Source organism: Tupaia chinensis, unplaced genomic scaffold (genome assembly GCF_000334495.1).
Source record: "Tupaia chinensis unplaced genomic scaffold, TupChi_1.0 Scaffold000147_1, whole genome shotgun sequence".
NCBI lineage: Eukaryota > Metazoa > Chordata > Mammalia > Scandentia > Tupaiidae > Tupaia > Tupaia belangeri.
Window position 1 is genome coordinate 8,410,184 of NW_006159617.1, and position 18,513 is coordinate 8,428,696.

At 40.1% G+C, this 18,513-nt stretch overlaps 1 protein-coding gene and 1 long non-coding RNA gene across 4 annotated transcripts in view; one reads left to right on the forward strand and one right to left on the reverse strand.

Annotated features, from left to right (window-relative positions):
• Positions 1-15,599, reverse strand: part of LOC114007284 (uncharacterized) — a 52,343-nt gene extending 36,744 nt beyond the window's left edge. Inside the window, exon 1 of the long non-coding RNA XR_003548914.1 lies at positions 15,558-15,599. This is a non-coding gene — a long non-coding RNA (uncharacterized LOC114007284). The remainder of the gene's footprint in view (positions 1-15,557) is intronic.
• PRUNE2 (prune homolog 2 with BCH domain) overlaps positions 1-18,513 on the forward strand; it is a 132,237-nt gene that overhangs the window by 14,887 nt on the left and 98,837 nt on the right. The window lies entirely within an intron of this gene.

Genomic DNA, 18,513 nt, shown 5'->3' on the forward strand with positions numbered 1-18,513 from the left:
GCAACTTCTAAATCCGGACATTTTCTGTTGGCCTAATCTTTCTTCCTGCCAAGCTGTTTCCTTCCAGAGAGACCTCAGATACGTTATCAGAAAGAGTAGCAGATGTACCCAGCAGCACTGCTGGCATTGCTGTAGATTAAGCTGAGAACTCAGGCAGCCGTGAGTTGGCAGAGACGGTGTCTGGCTTCTTGCTGCATGTTGCACATGCCCCTGAAATCCAACAGATGACATTCGACGCTCAGCCGTGCCACTAGCCCCTCTTCTCTCAAGGGGATTTCTTTGCTCATCCTGTTCTGCTCAGCCCCTGCAATCAGGAAGCTTTTCTAGTGATGGGTGGAGGGATAGATTTTCCCACCAGTATGCATATTACCATTTTATGTAAATATTTACTCTAAATGTATTAGAAACTTCCCTTGGTGCTAGACTTGGGGAAGATGCAAAGTTGTCTGAAAGGGTGGCTTTCTAAATGGTGTCCTAATACCAGAAGTATAGTGGCACACAAGCACTTATTAGAAGTGCCAATTATCAGCCCTGCCCCAAACTTTCTGAGTCAGGAACTCATGGGTGGGGTTCAGCTAGCAGTGCTTCAACAGCTCCTCCAGGTGATTCTAATGCACGCTCTAGTTTGAGGACCATTGGTCTAATACATACTCCCAATCCAGGCATCCCCTCACAAAGAAAAATAAAAAAGTAAAGAAAAAAAGAAAGAAAAAAAGAAAGAAAAATTCAAATAAACAAATGGGAAAAAAAGCAAAGTAAAACAACAAGAAAAAAAAGCAAAGAAATGAAAAACCAAACCATGCTTCCAGCTCTCTAGAAGTTTGCAGTTCAAGGAATTCATTAACAGGTAGATAACTGTATAATACTGAGTCATGATAGTTGATGACCAATGTCAGTTTAAATATAAATAGCTGTCAATATGGGCAATTGCTACAGCAAAGAACTAGGCCTGTGTACGTATCGTGTCACTTCACAGGGGCAACTGTGTAAGGTAAGACTTGTGCAAGTGAGCAAACAATGAAAGGAGACACATTTCCTCCTTTTATGGATGATTTATGGAGCAGGTACCAGGTACGGCTTGTTACCCATGAGACACAGGAACTAGGTCCCAGGACTCATGATACTTTAAGGGGCCTGTGAGAATGTTTTCATTTCTTTCACACGGAAAATAAAAAATTAATTTTACTCCTGGGTATATTTTTCCTTATACCAATGCAATTGTAAAATAGATTTTTAAAAAATTATCCAGTGGAAAGGGGCCCATGGAGACAGACGTGTCTAGGGTCTATGAAAGTCATACTGCAGCTCAGAATGGTTCATTTAGGGGTGGGTATTAAAGGGAAGTCATGGGAACCAGCAGTTAGCGTAATGGCTATGTTGCTGGACTCCCACGTAGTCGACCACGGTTCGCGTCCTGGACCCGGTGGCTTAAAAACTCATGCCGGGTGCATGTGCGTGCATGCCCAAGATCCCAAGAGGAGAATGGAGGAGAAGGGATTGTGGCGTGACCATCCCCACTGGGAGGTGATTTCTGGCTTTCTGTCTCTATGTCTCTCTCTGTCTGTCTGGCGAGCGCACGTGCCCTATAGCAAAAACCTCTCCAAAAAAAAGGGAAGTCATAATTTAGAAAAAGAGGGCAAGATTCTAGCTAAAGGAACTGGGAAGAATAAGATGAAGGAAGTCATGGCAACAGGAAGATCATCACAGAACTTATACGATGAGATAACTGTATTTCTCCAAACAAAAACCCAGAAACAGTGTCTGATCCATAATCTGATTATAAAATAGAATATCCAAAATCAAAACCATCCTACCAAAAAAGTTAAGACAATCTCTTCATAAATAAAAGTAGGCTCATAGTATGTACAATATGATGGAGAAGTTGGGGCCAGCAAGTGGTTAAGATGCTGGACTCCCACCTGGCTAACTGCAGTTTGAGTCTTGGACCTAGTGGCTTGAAAGTCATGGCAGGCATGTGTGCATGTGTGCCCAAAATCCCAGGACGAAAATGGAGGAGAAAGAATTGCAGCGTGACCATTTCCCGTGGGGAGTGATTTCTCGCTTTCTCTCACACTGTCTTTCTCTGTCCTTTCCAGTGAGTGCACGTGCCCTATGGCAAAAATTTTAAAAGAAAGAAGGAAAGAGAGAGACAGAGAGAGAGAAAGAAAGAAGAAAGAAAGAAAGAAAAGGTGTAGAAACTACAAATCATCTTCTCCAAGTGGTCTCCCCTCCCACAGCTCTCAAACTATTTTAAGCAAACCATATTTTCTTTCTTTTATTATTATTTTATACATTCAATCACTATACATCATTTAGGTTGTAAAGAGAATTTACCCAACATGAAATACACCTCAGACCAGTCCAGTTTAGAATACTATACACGTTATCATCAACAGATAATAAACCATTTCTGTGTCCCATAACTGTCTTACTTCTTTATTTTTCTCCCTGATCCTGATTTCCTTCCCTCCACTCTTCCCCTCTCCCACCCTCCTTGCACTGTGTCCTCAGTGTCCATAACAATTTTCAATGCTTTTTATATCCTCCAATCTTTCCATCTCTCCACATAGTATGGACAGTTGGTATATGTCAAGTGCAGACATACAGTGTCTCTCTTTCATAGCCTCTCTTGCTTCATTCAGCAATAAATCTCCCATATTCATCTACTTTCTATCAAATGCTGGGGTCTTGTTCTTTTTTGGCTGAACAGTATTCCATGGAATATATGTGCCACACTTTTTCAGTCCATTAATCTATTTGTGGACATTTGGGCTGGTTTCATGTCTTAGCAACTGTGAATAACGCTGCAATAAACATAGATGTGCAAAATCTTTGCTGACTGAGCATTCTCCTATTCTTTGGGTAGATACCCAGGAGTGGGATTGCTGGATCATATGATAGTTCTATTTGTAGATCTTTGAGGAACCTCCATATTGTTCTCCACAGAAGAACAATTGGCTGGGCCAATTTACATTACTTCCAACAATGTAAGAGAGTTCCCCTTTCACCACATCCCTACCAACACATCATATTTGTGTTTTTAATCTTTGCCATTCTGACAGAGGTTAGATGGTATCTCATTGTGGTTTTAATCAGCATCTTCCTTATGATGAGGAATGTTGAGCATTTTTTCATATGCTTTTTCGCTATTTGCATATCTTCCTTAGACAGTTTTTCATTCAGCTCATTTTCCCATCATTTAATTAGGTTAATCCTTTTTTTTCCCAGGGGAGAGTGGGTAAACCACTTGAGTTCCCTGCATACTCTGGTTATCTGGTGCATAGTTTACAAAAATATTCTCCCATTCTGAGGGTTGTCAATTCACAGTAAATACTCGTCTTTTGCTGTGCATAAGCTTCTTAATCTGATGTAATCCTACTTGCCTATTTTTGGGATTATTGTCTGTGCTTTGGGGGTCTTATTTAAGAAGTGTTTGTCCATTCCAATGTCTCCCAGAGTTTCCCAGTGTTTTTCACCAGTAGTTTTATAGTTTGAGGTCTAAGGTTTAGTTTATAGTTTGAGGTCTTTGCTCCATTTTGAATTGATTTTTGTTAATGGTGAAAGATGGGGATCCAGTTTAATCTTTTTGCAGGTGGGTATCCAGTTTTTCCAGCATCATCCGCTAAAGAGGTTTCTCTTTTCCCACTGGATTGACTAGTATCCTTTGTGAAAAATCAGTTGGCTGTATGTTTTGGGGCTTATTTCTGGGGTCTCTATTCTATTCCATTGTTCTGCCTCTCTATTTTTCTGACAATACCATGCTGTTTTGATTATTACAGCTTTACAGTATATTTGGGGGTCAGGGAGTGAGATGTTGCCCACTTCACTCTTCTTGTGCAGGATTACTTTGGCAATGCAGGGTCTTTATGATTCCAGAGAAATTCTATGATTGTCTTTTCTAGATCTGTGAAGAATGTCTCTGGTAATTTGACCGGAATTGTGTTAAATATGTAGATTAATTTGGGTTGAATTGCCATTTTGATTATATTAATTCTTCTGATACAGGAGCATTGGATGTCTTTCCACTTTTTTGTGTCATTTTTGATACCTTTTTGAAATGTTCATATAGTTTTCCTTGTAAAGGTCTTTGACTTCCTTGGTTAGGTTTATCCTTGGGTATCTTACACCTTTTGTGGCTATGGTAAAAGGGATTATTTTCTTTAGCTCTACCTCAGTCACCTTGTTGTTTGTATATAAAAATGCTATAGATCTTTGGATGTTGATATTGTGTCCTGCCACTTTCCTGTATTAATTTATTTCTTCAGGCAGTTATTTCATGGATACCTTGGGGGCTTCTATGTATACCATTATGTCATCTGCAAATAAAGACATTTTCAACTCTTCTTTCCCTTTTTAATTGCCTTTTCATTTCCTTATCTAAGAATTCCAGCACTAAATTGAAAAGGAGTGGAAAAAGTGGGTAGCCTTTTCTAGAACCAGTTTTCAGTGGAAAAGCTTTCAGTTTTTCCCCATTCAGTATAATGTTAACTATAGGTTTTTCACATATGGCTTTTATTGTCTTGATATATCTATTTTGCTAAGAGTCTTAATCATGAAAGGATGTTGTATTTTATCAAATGCTTTTTTTGCATCATTTGAAATGATCGTGTGGTTTTTATCTTTCTTTCTGTTAATATGGTGTATTATTTTTATGCTTTTGCAGGTTTTGAACCACCTTTGTGTCCTGGAATAAAGCCTGTTTGGTCATGATGAATAATCTTTTTTTATATCTTGTTGGATAGGATTTACAAGTATCTTGTTGAGAATTTTTGCATCTATATTCATTAGAGATATTGATCTATAGTTTTCCTTTTTTGTCATGTCTTTATCTGTTTTGAGAATGAGGATGATGGAGGCTTCATAAAATGAATTTGGGAAGATTTCTTCTTTTCAGATCTTTAGAAATAGTTTGAGTAGAATAGAGGTTAACTCTTCTTTAAAAATTTTGTACAATTCAGAAGGGAAGCCATCAGGATCTGGGCTTTTCTTTGTTGGGAGGTTATTTATTACTAATTCAGTCTCATGGCTTGTTATGGATCTATTCAGGCTTTCTATGTTCCGCTGATTCAATCTTGGTAGATTTTATGCATACAGGAATGTGTCCATTTCATCCAGGTTCTCTTGTTTGTTGGCGTACAGTCACTCAGTATCCTCTAATGATGTTTTGTATTTCTATTGTGTCTGTTATAATATTGTCTGTTTCATTGCAGATTTGATTAACCTGATTCCTTTCTCTGTTCTTCTTAATCAGTCTAGCTAATGGTGCGTCAATCTTGTTTATCTTTTCAAAGAACCAGCTTTTGCTTTCATTTATTTTCTATTTCATTTATTTCTGCTCAAATCTTTATTATTCCTTTTCCCCTGGCATTTTTTGGATGTTTTTGTTGTCTTTCCAATTCTCTGAGGCATATTAGGTCATCTATTTGCCAACTTTCCATCTTTTTCTTATGTGCAGTAATTGCTATGAATTTCTCTTTTGTGACTCCTTTTGCTGCTGTGTCCCATAGATTATGGACTGTGTACTGATTATCATTTGTTTCCATAAATCTTTAAATTTTCATCTTAATTTCTTTGGTAGTTGAGAAGCCATTCAGAAGTAAATTGTTTCGTTTCTATGTGTTTGGGTATTTTTGAAGATTTTTCCTGAAATTAATATCAAATTTATTTCCAATATGGTCAGAAAGGATGCTGGATATCATTTCTATGCCTTTGAATCTGTAGAGGCTTGATTTGTGCCCTATCATATGGTCAGTCTTTGAAAAGGTTTCATGCAGGGATGAGGAAAAAAAAATGTATATTTTGTGGTTTTAGGGTAGGAAGTTCTATAGATGTCTGTCAAGTACATTTGATTTATGGTATCACTTATCGCTTTGCTTATTCTTTGTTGCAACCTATCTCTCCTTTTAGATCTAGCAGTCTTTCCTTCACATATCTGGGTGCTCCTGAGTTGAGTGCATTGATATTTATAAGCATTATGTCTTCTTGATGAACTAGCCTTTTACTACTATATAATTCCCTTCTTTGTCTCTTCTTACAGTTTTTGTCTTAAAGCCTATATTGTTCGAAATCATTACTGTGACTCCAGCCCTTTTTGGATTTCTGTTTGCATGGAACAGCTTTTTCCAGCCCTTCACTTTTAGTCTATGTATGTCTTTATTTATGAGGTGTATTTCTTGTAGGCAACAGAAAAAGGGCTTCTGTTTTTTTTATCCATTCAGCCAATATGTGTCCCTTGATAGGAGAATTTAATACATTAACATTCAATGTTATATCTATATTTCCAGTTTTGTTCCTATCATTAAGTTAGCCATTTTCTTGGTTGTTTTTGTTCCCTTACTTCTGTCTGTCTGACTTTAGTTTTCCTGGTATAACACTCCTTTCAGAACTTCTTGAGGAGCTGGCCTGGAGTTGGTAAATTCGTTTAGGTTTTGTCTATCTGAGAACTTTTTTTTTTTTCTTCTCATATGAAGGATAATCTTGCTGGGATAGTAATCTCGGTTGAAATTGTTTTTTATTTAACAATTTGACTGTATTTCCCAATTCTTTCCTTACCTGCATTATTTCTGATGGGAGATCTGATGTTAACCTGATGGGATACCTTGTGTAAGTAACTTGACATTTTTCTCTTGCCAATTTTAGTATCTTGTTTTTGTCTGTGGTTTTGACCAATCTGGCTATGATGTGCCTTGGAGATCTTCTACGGTTGATTCTGTTTGGAGTCCTTTGTATTTTCTGAGTCTGGACTTTTGAATGCCTCTCTAGGTTTGGAAAGTTTTCTTTCAGGAGTTCATGGATTACATTATCAATGCCCTTATTATTTTCTTCACCTTATGAGATACCAATTATCCAGACGTTTGGGTGCTTAATGGTATCTACTATTTCTTGTATATTGTCCTCATTCTTCTTGGTTATCTTCTCAGTCTTTTTGATCATTTTTTCTAGGTCAGAGGTTTTGCCTTCTACATTTGAGATTCAATTTTCTGCATGATCTAATCTGCTTTTAATACTTTTGAGGAAAGTTTTGATTTCTTGTATTACAGTCTTCATCTCTAACCATTCCATTTGATTCTTTTTCATGGTGTCTATTTCTTCTTTCAAATTGTGAAAAAACTTCCTCATCTCCTGGATCATTATCTCTTTCTCTTGTATCTCCTGGAGTTCATTGTCTCTTTTCTCTTGCATCTCATTTAGTTTTGTCACTGTAAATATTCTGAATTGTTTACCGACTTTTCCACAAGTTCCATAGTATTGTCTATGGATGGTGAGGAATTGATATTTTCCTTTGGGGGAGAGATATTTTCTTGGTTTATCATATTTCTTGTGCCTCTCCAATGGTTTCTAGTCATCAGGTGAATTACATGTTTCTTCCTAAATTCTTCAAGTTAATTCTGAATATTTAAAGGCAAGCAGAAGGAAGTGGTGATCGATGATCTCTCTGCTGCTCTACCTCCCTGATGCTCACCCAGCAACCTGCACTGTTGTCTCTGGACTTAGGTTGTTCTAAGTCCTCCCAGTTTCTAGAGAGCAGGTGTACCTGGGACTGAGCTGCTGAGCTTCAACTGAGGAAGAGAGAAGGGGTCACTTCTGGCAATACTGAAGTTTGAGAATTCGGAGACGTGTGGCAGGGGATGAGTCACAGTCTCTCTGCAGCTCAGTGCAGCTAAGCCCGTGGGGCAGATGTCCTGATGGCATTGGGGGTGGGAGGAGTGGGGAAAGATGGGCTTCTCCAAGTCCCAATTAACACACCTGAGAGTTCAAAGGCTTGTGTGTGAGGGGATAAGTCATTCTCTGCAGGACCCCTTCCCAGCTGCAAATGACTCTCTGTGCAAGAAGGCCATCTGGGGTGGATGTCCCGATGGCATGGGGAGCAGGAAAAAGCTCTATCTTTTTTATTTTAAGAGATATTTTTGCTATAGGGTGCATGGGCTCTCCAGAGACAGAAAGTGAGAAATCATCCCCCACTGCAATCCTTTCTCTTCCATTCTCCTCTTAGGATCTTGAGCACGCATACACACATCCCTGGTGTGTGTCTTAAGCCACCAGGTCCAGGACTTAAAACTGCGGTCAACTGTATGGAAGTCCAGTGACATAATCATTATGCCATTTGCTGATCCTGAGCAAACCATATTTTCAAAACCTGAGATAGCAATAGAAAGATGCTTTTTCCCCTCATATTCTGCCTTCTGACTCTTGTTAACAAAACTTGTCACAGGACTAGGAGATAACCTATCTCCCTTGAGATCTGAAGCATTCTGTTCCTGTTCCCTAAGCTCAATCTTCCCAGAAGCCTTTGCTGACACCCTGGTCATCCTCCAGCTACAGACCAGGCCAGCACAGGATCAAAAAACAATTCCCCAAGACAGTGATGAATGTGCCTGACTTTTCCATATGGTCACAGAGAACATCTGCAGAGTAATCTGCAGCGTAGAAACCTTTCTGAAAGTGAGCATTTAGGTGTTTGTTTCCAGACATGAAAGAATGATGTATGAAAAAAGGGGTAATTTGATTATATGTCAGTCAGGGTTTTCCAGGGAAACAGAACCAATGGGAGATAAAAATAAACATATATAGAGAATTTTAAAGAACTGGCTCATATGATTACAGGGGCTGACAAGTCCAAAATCTGGAGGATAGCCTAACAGCCCAGAAACCCTGTCAAGAGTCATGATTTCAGTCTTGAGACCAAATTTTGTGGGGTAGCAGGCTGGAAACTCAAGCAGCTTTCTATGTTGTAGTCTTGAGGAGAATGCCTTCTTTTTTGGAGAACTGATTGGACAAGACCCACCTACATTGCAAAGGGTAATTTGCTTTGCTCAAAGTTTATTGATTTTAAAGTTGACCACGTATGAAAGCTACCTTTACAGCATCATCTGGACTGGGATTTGACCAAATAACTCAGTACCATAGCCTAGTCAAGTTGACATGTGACATTTACCTTCACAGGTTATAGTCAAAAGCCTAATCTATAGGCTAAGCAAGCATGGAATCACTAGGAATTTTTAACTCATCATATGAGTTATATAAAAACGTGACAGCTTAGGGCTAGGAAATGGTACAATGGTAATGCAACTGGAACCACATGAAAGAGGTCCTGGTTCATGTCCTGGAACCTCCCTGAGCACACTGGGCATGTACATGCTTGTGATTAAGGATGGTTGAGACCAGGAATGGATTCTGGTGTGAGGACCATATTGGGGTTCTTGTTTGTGTCTCTGTCATGGAGGAAATGAATTAATTCACTTTAATGAGAAATATAAGAATTGATACACAAACATATTGGCTTTCCATAGGTGTCGGGCAAAGATATAGCTGGGCCAGGTGATCAAAGGACATAATTGCCAAGAGGATTGAGAAAACTTGCAATAGTTGCCTAATCTTTTGGAGATGCATGCAATGCTATGAATGTAGAATGGTATTTGGGGGAGTGTGGAGGTGGTGGCGAGGATAAGGAAGTGAGAATTGTCATTAAATACTTTTAAAACAGGATGCCTTGAGCTAAAAATTATATATACTGGGCTAGTAGGCAGCGTGATGGTTAAGGTACTGGGTCCCACATGATTGACTCTGAGGATCTCGTCCCAGACCTGGTGGCCTGAAAATCATACCATGTCTCTGTGTGTGTGTGTGTGTGTGAATACCCCAAATCCCTAGAAGACAATGGAAGAGAAGGGATTACAGCAGGTCCCTCCCACCTAGCAGGATGATTTCTCACTTTTTTTCTCTCTTTCTGTCTTTCTCTGGCCAGAGCATCCACTTTAGGGCAAAAATATCTAAATGAATAAATAAATAAATAAGGAACCCAATATATTTCATGTTCCATACATTCTGCTTCTATGGCGATCTCTCTTCATTCTTTCTTTTTAAATTAGTAACTTGGGGGCTGTTTTCCTGTCTTGGAAAATAACTCATCTTTGCCCCCATGAGTGACATCGTTAGATCTCTTTAGGTTTTTCATAAGACCTTCTGAAATCAGGCTTTTTCTGTCTGCAACCTATTTTTGGAGAGTTAATACCTGGGTTTTTTACCCACATAAGCATTGAAAATGAAAAACAGATAAAGAAATATAACCCATAAGCTCTTTCTGTCAATGTTGGGTAATGGAAACTCTGTGATGGCTCAAACTGTGTGAGTGCAGACGGTCCCTCCCTGGGTCTTGCTGTGTGATGATCTGGAGCCCAGTTCCGAACATTTGCCCTTTCTCAGCAGTCAGCTGATACTCCATAAACCCTAGCTTTCCGTTGTCTTCACTGGTTTTTAGCTTTGCCCTGAAAGGAACCTGGAAGGCCAAAGTTGTCACTGACTCTCTGTTAATTTATTTTTACAAGAATATTTGATCTTTTGGTGTGTTGGATTCATTGAGTTGTTGGTGATAATTCAGTATTATTTAACGTTCTTTAAATTTGCAATTTAGTTCAAGATTTAGCCTTCCTTCCTTCTTCATCTGATGCCTCCTCCAAACCACCCCTGACCACCTCTGTATTTCTGACCAGTTCTACCCAATAATAGACTTTCAATAATAACCGCTTCAGGCTCAGTGGTGGTGCAGGGGCAAAACACAATGTCTGTGTGACAAAGCCACATGAGAAGACTGCCAGTTTACAAAGACCTCTTTGAATACAGTGGACACTGCCTATAATTTGCGCTGGCTAAAGATGTGGACAGACTGTGTCATGAAGACCCTGTTAGGAGGGTTGTCTTTCTCTCTTTCTGTCTCTGTTGCTCATGGAAAAAAAGGAGAAGAAGAAGAAGAAAAGTCAGCCCCTGTGGCCTACCGACTAAAGGAACTGGATCCTAAATGGCTAACTGTGCAATTTGAATCCAAGCCCTAGAAGCTTGAAAAACACACCAGGTGTGTATGTGCGTCCAAAATCCTGATAGGATGGAGAAATGGTGAAGGGACTGTCACATGACCTTACCCCCATGGGGCGTGCTTTCTCCCTCCCTCTTCCTCTCGCTGTCTCTCCCTCTCTCTAGTGAATATGTTTGCCCTCTGGCAAATTAGAATGACACTAAACTAATGGCATAGTTTCCTTGAGAAAATAAACCTCCATGAAAATTGGTAGTATTTGAGGAAAACAAGAAGTCATGACTTAATTTTTTTCTTTCAATTTGCCAGAGGGCACTTAATTTACCAGAGCGCATGCGCAATAACCAGAGAGCGCGGCAGGGCAAGTGAGAAAGCACCCCCCCATGGAGCATGGTCATGCTACAATCCCTTCTCCCCGCTTTCTCCCTCCTTTTGGAACTTTGGGCAGGCATACAAATGCACCCGGTGTCTTTCTCAAACTGCTGGGTCCGGGACGCAAAATGTGTAATCGGTCATGTGAAATCCAGCTGCCTTAACCACCACTCAGGGGACTGGCCCAAAGAGTACTTTTTATTTTAAAAATAATTGTAATTTCTTCAGTATAATGCGTAAACCAGTACGCTTCCTCAAGTGCCCAGCTGATTCTGAGGTACGATTATTTTGCTCTGGTGCAATCGAAGGAATACGACCAAAGGAAATGTCACTGGTGATGGCTGATGTCCGAAACGTTCCATTTAATGAAAAAACAAACAAACAAACAAAAGGAACCCAATATACTTCATATTCCACACATTCTGCTTCTATGGCGATCTTTAAAACTTAAAGGTTTTAAAGGTATAGGCTGAGTATCCCTAATCCAAAAATCCAAAATCTAAAACTTTTTGAATGTTGACATGACACCACAAGTGGAAAATTCCACATCTGACCTCATGCTATAGGTTGTAGGCAAAATACTGTAATACAAAAATATTATATAAAGTTACCTTCAAGCAACATGTGTAAGGTATGTATGAAACATAAATTAACTTTCTATTTAGACTTGGATCCTATCACCAATATATCTCATTTTATACATATATATATGCAGATCTCATTATATATATGCAAATATTCCAGATATTCCAAAATATGAAAAAAAAATCCAAAATTTAAAACACTTTTTGAAACCAGTAGATGACGTGGTGGTTAAGGTGCTGGACACACCCATATGGCCAACCGTGGTTCAAGTCCTCGACCTGGCGGTTTTCTTTCTCATTTTCCCCCTCTCTCTCTCTTTCTTTGTATGTGTGTGTGTGTGTGTGTGTGTGTGTGTATGTGTGTGTGTGTGTGTGTGTCTCAGGTCAAATTAAAATAAATAAATAAAAATAAATAAATAAATAAATCTTTAAAAAACAACAACAAAAAACAAGAACAAAAAAAACTACTTTTGGCTCCAAGCATTTTGGATAAGGGATACTCAGTCTGTATCTATGATTGACCTGATGACAACTTACACATTTTCCAAGTCATCTTCTGACATTTTTTTTTTCCAATTTTTATGCCAGAGGTTTCACATGCTCTCTGGAAAGAGACAGAGACAGACCGAGGGAAAGTGAGACAGCACCCCCCCCCCATGGGGCATAGTTACACTGTATTTCCCTTCAGCACACATGCACACATACTCAGCATGTTTTTCAAGCTGCAAGGTCTGGGATGCAAGACTGTATGGTCAGCCATGTGGGATTCAGCTGCTTTAACTACCAGGTCACAGGCTGGCCTACAACTTCTGACTTCGGAAACAGGTATTATTAGTCTAGCTGCAGTGGCACACAGGTAGCCCCATTGCTCGAGAGTCTAGAAGCCATGTGAGAAGCTTGGTTTTATTCATGGTCCAACCTGAACATGGAGGATGGCCACTCCACAATTCCTTCTTTTCCATGTTCCTCCTGGGATTTGGGGCATACATGAATGAACACACAATCCAGTGTGATTCTCAGGCCTCTAGGTTCAAGACTCAAACAACAGTTAGCCATGTGGGAGTCCAGTGCCTTAACCACCCACACTACCTGCTGGTCCCAAGTTTCCTTTTTTTAATTGACAGATAAAATTGTAGATATTTTTCTTGTTGGTGCTTTTTATGTCTTGAATTACATACATATTGAGAGTTTATTTTTAACCTAGTCTGTAGAAATGATCTTACACTTTTATTTATTTTAACAATTATTTTATTTAACTTTATTTATTTATTTATCTGTTTGTTTATTTTAATTTGACCAGAAAGGGACAGACCAAGAGAGAGGGAAAGTGAGAAAGCAAGCCGCCAGGTGCAGGACTTTAACCATGGTCAGCCATGTGGCAGTCCGGTCCCTTAATCACCATGCCACCTGCCGGCCCACAATTTTATTTTTCATACATATTTTTAAAATTTTGCTGTAGGGGACCAGCAGGTGGTATGATGGTTAAGGCACTGGATCTCACATGGCCAACTGCACAGTTTGGGTCCTGGACCTGGCAGCTTGAAAAACTTGCTAAGAGGAGACTGGAGAAGAAGGGATTACCACGTAACCATCCTCCCTGAGAGATGATTTTTCACTTTCTCTCTCTCTCTTTTTCTCTCTATCTCTCCTAGCAAGCACATGTGCCTTATAGAAAAAAAAATGCTATAGGATGCATGTGGTTGTCTGAGAGAAAGAGAGAGAGATAAAGAGAGAAAGAAAACAATCCAACACTCCCCATAAAATGGCCACATCATACTCCCTTCTCCATTCTCTAAGGATTTAGGGGCATACATGGACACTCTCTAAGCGTGTCTTTCAAGCTGCCAGGTCTGGGACTTAACCCACAGTCAGCTATGTGGAATCCAGCCGCCCAACTATCACACCACCTATCTTACAAGTTCAAAGTCACATGATTATAACTTTTCATTTCGTGAATGAGCAGTTTGAGGCCCTGTGTGATTTGGTAGCATCCAAACTTGCTAGTTAGTGGTGGAAGTCAGATCCAAACTCTAGCCAGGGTCCATCCATATGCTTACCCTCCACACGCCCTTGTTTTCCATTAGCCCAGGCCATGTGGATCCTAGGCAAGCATCCTAGCTTTCTCTAGAACCTTCAGTTGGATTTTGGTATGGATCCTGCTATGCTTCTACAGTCCATTTCATTATGATCATAACTATTGCTCATTACATAAAAACGATTACATTGCCATCTTACATGAGCGTGCTGTGAAGCTACAGATTTTTTTCCAAAACGAAGTTTCAGGGGAACTAATTTCCATACAACCTGTGCTTTGAGCCGTGCACAGCCACTCTCACCCAGGAACAGCGGTGACAGCAATTTTCCTGGGCAGACCTAAAAATCAAGAGGCATTTCTGACTGCGTGACCTGGGTTAGAGAGCATGTTAGAATCCAAATGTTACCCTGCACAGCCCCAGTCCTGGCCCCCAGCAGGAGCAGCTGTGGTGGCCGGCACTCTGGGAGATCTGGGAGGCAGGTGATCATCCTTATTTAGATGTGCCAGGGATCACGTGACCAGAAAATGGAGGCGAGTCTGTATTTCCAGCTAACTGCTTCAGAAGGGAGATGCTGAAGAGCTATAGCCACGCATCCTTCTGGTCCTCCCTTTAGCGAACCTCCTGTCATCCTCAAAAGGTAGGTGGATCTTAGGGCGGCTTTAGGAGGATCGGGTGTGGGGAGGACAGATTGCAATGGAGAGTGTCGTTGTTGAAGACTCCTCTACTGCTGCTGGCAAATTGGAGGGGGAGAGAGGAGGGGGATGAGAAGATGCCGAATTCTGTCCTGCCCCTTGTAACTGACAGCTGGCAGCTGTGTTTCATTCTGTATCAACTGTGGTCTTTATGTTACCCTGCCCCTCTCTTGGCGATCAGGTAATTAGTGGGCACAGGTTCTGCTTATTTATGACCATTTTTCCCCTTTATATCTGGGATGAAAATGGAGATAGAAAAATCAAAGGAAGTGACAGTTTTCAAACTGTGTAGGACTGTTGCCTAGTGAGTGTATAATACCTTTCTGGATATTTTGACAAACAGGATAGCCCTGATAGTGACATTTTTAATTTTTCATGTGACTTTTAGTAGTTATGGAAGCTAGTAACGTATACTTCTCTGTTTTTCTAATAAAATCCTATAACCTTTCCATTGTACCGGAGTTTTAAGCTGCTGAAATAGGTCATCCTCAAAAACAGGCTATGTGTTCTTTGTCTTTTCAAAATCAACAGACAGAAAGAATATATGCTCTTATAGAATATCAAAAATTTTACTGAGAAACTTTGTTATGTGAAAAACTAAAAAAAAAAAAAAAATTACCACTGGTTAATGTCACCTGAGAATACATAGGCTACTAAATTCCTGTGTGAAAACTGGAAAACAAAACTAGGTTCCCATTTAGAAGTGATTTAAAATACGATTCTGCCTGGGATCAGAGGACTGGCCTTGTAGGTTTAAGGGCATAATCTCCATAAGCTGCTGCCCTCTTTGATATAAACTCTTGACATGCTTTGAGCTTATGTAAACTGTATACAAGCGCAGCTTCCTGGACCACTTCCAGCCAGAGGACTGTCCAGCCCCTCCTGTAGAGAAAACTGGGAGTTGCTCCTGTTCCAGAAGCGTTCGTTTTGATAAAAATTGTCTTGAAATCGTAGCTGATCATATGCATAGAATGTAAAACCTGGAATCATTCAATTAAAATGCCTGAGGATCAAAAAATGCCCCATGGAATTTTTCTTAGTTGATAAGAAAAACATATCTTCTTACCTGAGCGGGAAAGAATGACTTACGGAAATGTCTCTATTGGCGATACTTTCAGGATAATGAAAACTCTACAGAAAGCTCTGCTTTAAAAGAGTCTGGACCTTGCTCTGCAAATAAATCACCAGAGGAGGTGGTTGTCTTTCACAGTCGGCAGCACCTAGACACCTCCCCAAGAGATTTAGCTTTGTAATGCAAAGTAACTCTTTATGTCCTCAATGTGGTCTAATGCCTCTTAGGTATTTAAGGATAGTGAGGCAGATTCTCTTTCCTATTCTTGAGGAATCAAATGAACTCCCTCCCCCCCATTGGTTAGGGCTCCCTTTGGTGCCTCCCTGTGAATTAACATATTAACTTTTCTTTCAGTTTCCATTTGGCTTTGCATTCTTGGGTGGCTTTGCACTTCTGAAAGGATTTATCTCCTCAATAAGAGATTAAAGCATGATCATTCTTTTTTAAAAAAGAATTATTAACTTTATTTGTTTATTTATCCATTCATTCTGAGGGACAGAGCCTTCTTCAGTGTATATTGTATAGGACGGTAAAAAGTTTGTGTGAGAGTAAAAACTTTTCCACATTCTTCACGGTTTCTCACCAGTAGGTGCTCTTTTCTGTACTTGAACGTGACTGGAAGAGCTGAAGGCTCTCTAAACTATACACAGGTATAGTTTTCTGCCAATATGCATTCTCTCATTTTCTTGCAAATACCCTAAAAAACTAAAGGCTTACCCACACATTATATACATTAACACGGGTTCTCCTTTCTTGATCTTTATACCTCATACTTCTTTATTAGCTGGAAGACAAGGGGTAAGATTTACACATAGGTTTAGGTATTCAGTATAGGTTACACCACCAAAGCTTGGGCTCCTCTCCAGCAAATAAAAACTGCTATGTTTTTTTTCTTCTTACGTAGCCTGGGAAATTGCTTGCCCTTTGTTTGCTATGTCAAGATTTTTGCAGGCAGGGCTTTTCCATGAACTAAGTTCCCGAGAGTAGTATTTGTATTTGAGATGGTTTCTCAATTCTTTGTCAATTGCAGTGAATGGTATAGCGGAGGGAAAGAAGGGATAGGAAGGGGCCCAGGGGAGCGTAGTGAATGAAGGATGCATGTATCCTGTCTGCTTCAGAGCTGACAAAGAACATTTGAAATGGCTACTGGGTTAATAATGGCGGCAGTCAGAGGATGCTGGTGGATAGGTGCATAAAAGGGCGTAGAGGAAAAGGCAGGAGTATACACTCTCATCTGAGCACCATTATTATTTGAGAGCTGTTGCCAAAGTTGATTTTACCTTGTTCTGATAGCAGGCCATTTGCCTGCTCTTTGGATAGCTGCCTCATTCTCTGTATCATTCTTGCATCCTGAGACTCAACTGCTACAGTAATATTAAATGAGATAAATCTTAGAATTCATTTGGGTTCACTGCATGAGTTGAGAGGCAAGAAAATGAATTGTAGTTAGAGGAAGTAACTAGCTTAAGATCACCCAGTCCATGGCTGTGCTGGAATCAGAACCCAGGTCCTAGCTTTTGATCTTGTGTTATTTTCTCTTAGCCCAGAACCTTTGAGGAACTCTCAGCAAAATTTGGATGATGCATTTAAATTTCCTCATGCTTTAAAAACAAAGTACTACTTCTATTTTCAGTATAATGTGGAATTTCCTAATTCTTTTACAACCTTCATAGTTTATACATTTGGGAAAAATAAAACTGAACTCCCCTTTCAAAACTTGTGCATTTAGTATGACCAGAAGGCTGTCCCTAAGGATGACACATGACCTGAAAGTAATTAAGATGTAATCTCTTACTTGCAAAGAGCAAGTGAAATCAGTTCTGGAGGCCGTGGAACAAAGGAATCCTGGGTACTCGAAGGTGAGAGTGTTGCTCCACTTTTTTGCTGCAGAGGAGCAAATACTGGATTCATGGATGAGTTGAATTCAGTAGGTTGAGGGGAAGGAACATATCAGCTGGAGGAAATACAATACACCAGGGTATAAAATCAAGAAAGCCACAGTTGGACTTGAAGACTAGGAGAGTCTCATCTTGCCTGGAGGGCAGAACAATTGCGGGAAGCAAAATGTGAATTGATCTAAGTGGTTGAGTTCCCTAAGGATTAAATAAAGAAGTTTGTATTGTGTTGGCGGTGAGAAGCAGTGTTTTCTGAACTGGGTGCTGAGGTCAGCAATAGACTGGCAATGGTGTGGGAGAAATGAGAGGTAAGACAGGAGACGGTAGTTCATCTGAAAGATAGTCAAGGCTGGAATTGTACCTGAGATGGAAAGACAGGAGGCAGTTCCAGAACTCCGGACATGGAAAGAAACTGTACACGTTACCTAAAAGTTGAGGAAGGGGCCAGCAGATGGTGTGGTAGCTAAGGTGGTGGACTCCCACATACCAACAGCAGTTCGAGTCCTGGACCTGAAGGCTTGCTTTCTCATTTTCCCTCTCTCTACTTCTCTCTCTCTCTGGTGAGTACACATGTCCCATAGCAAACTTAAAAATAACAACCGTAATAATAAATAAAATAAATTTTTAAAAAATTGAGGAAGATGAGGACCTACTAGGGAGGTGGCAAATCTCATAATAGGTAATCGTTTCATTTTTCATGACAGAATCTGCAGCCTTGACGAGTTCCTTGATAGGAATTAATATAAGCAAGGTGAAGAAGACAGGACACTCTCATCAGATGATGAGCCCCTCTGGTAGCCGTACTGCTGAAACCACATCTGGTTCATCACCCTTAGGCCAGGTGCCAGTGCTGGACTATGGTCTCTATGACTATACTCTCTTGGTTACTGAGAGCACAGGTCAACAAACTTCTGTTTATGAAGATGTTCCTGTTAGGGTGGGCTGTGAAGAAGATGGTGACATTTTCTCCATTGCCCTCTTCCTTCCTGGGCAGTGAGTGTGTGATTCTAATCTTACAGAGAGGAGGAAAAGAGCACTTAACTTCAGAGCAGGAA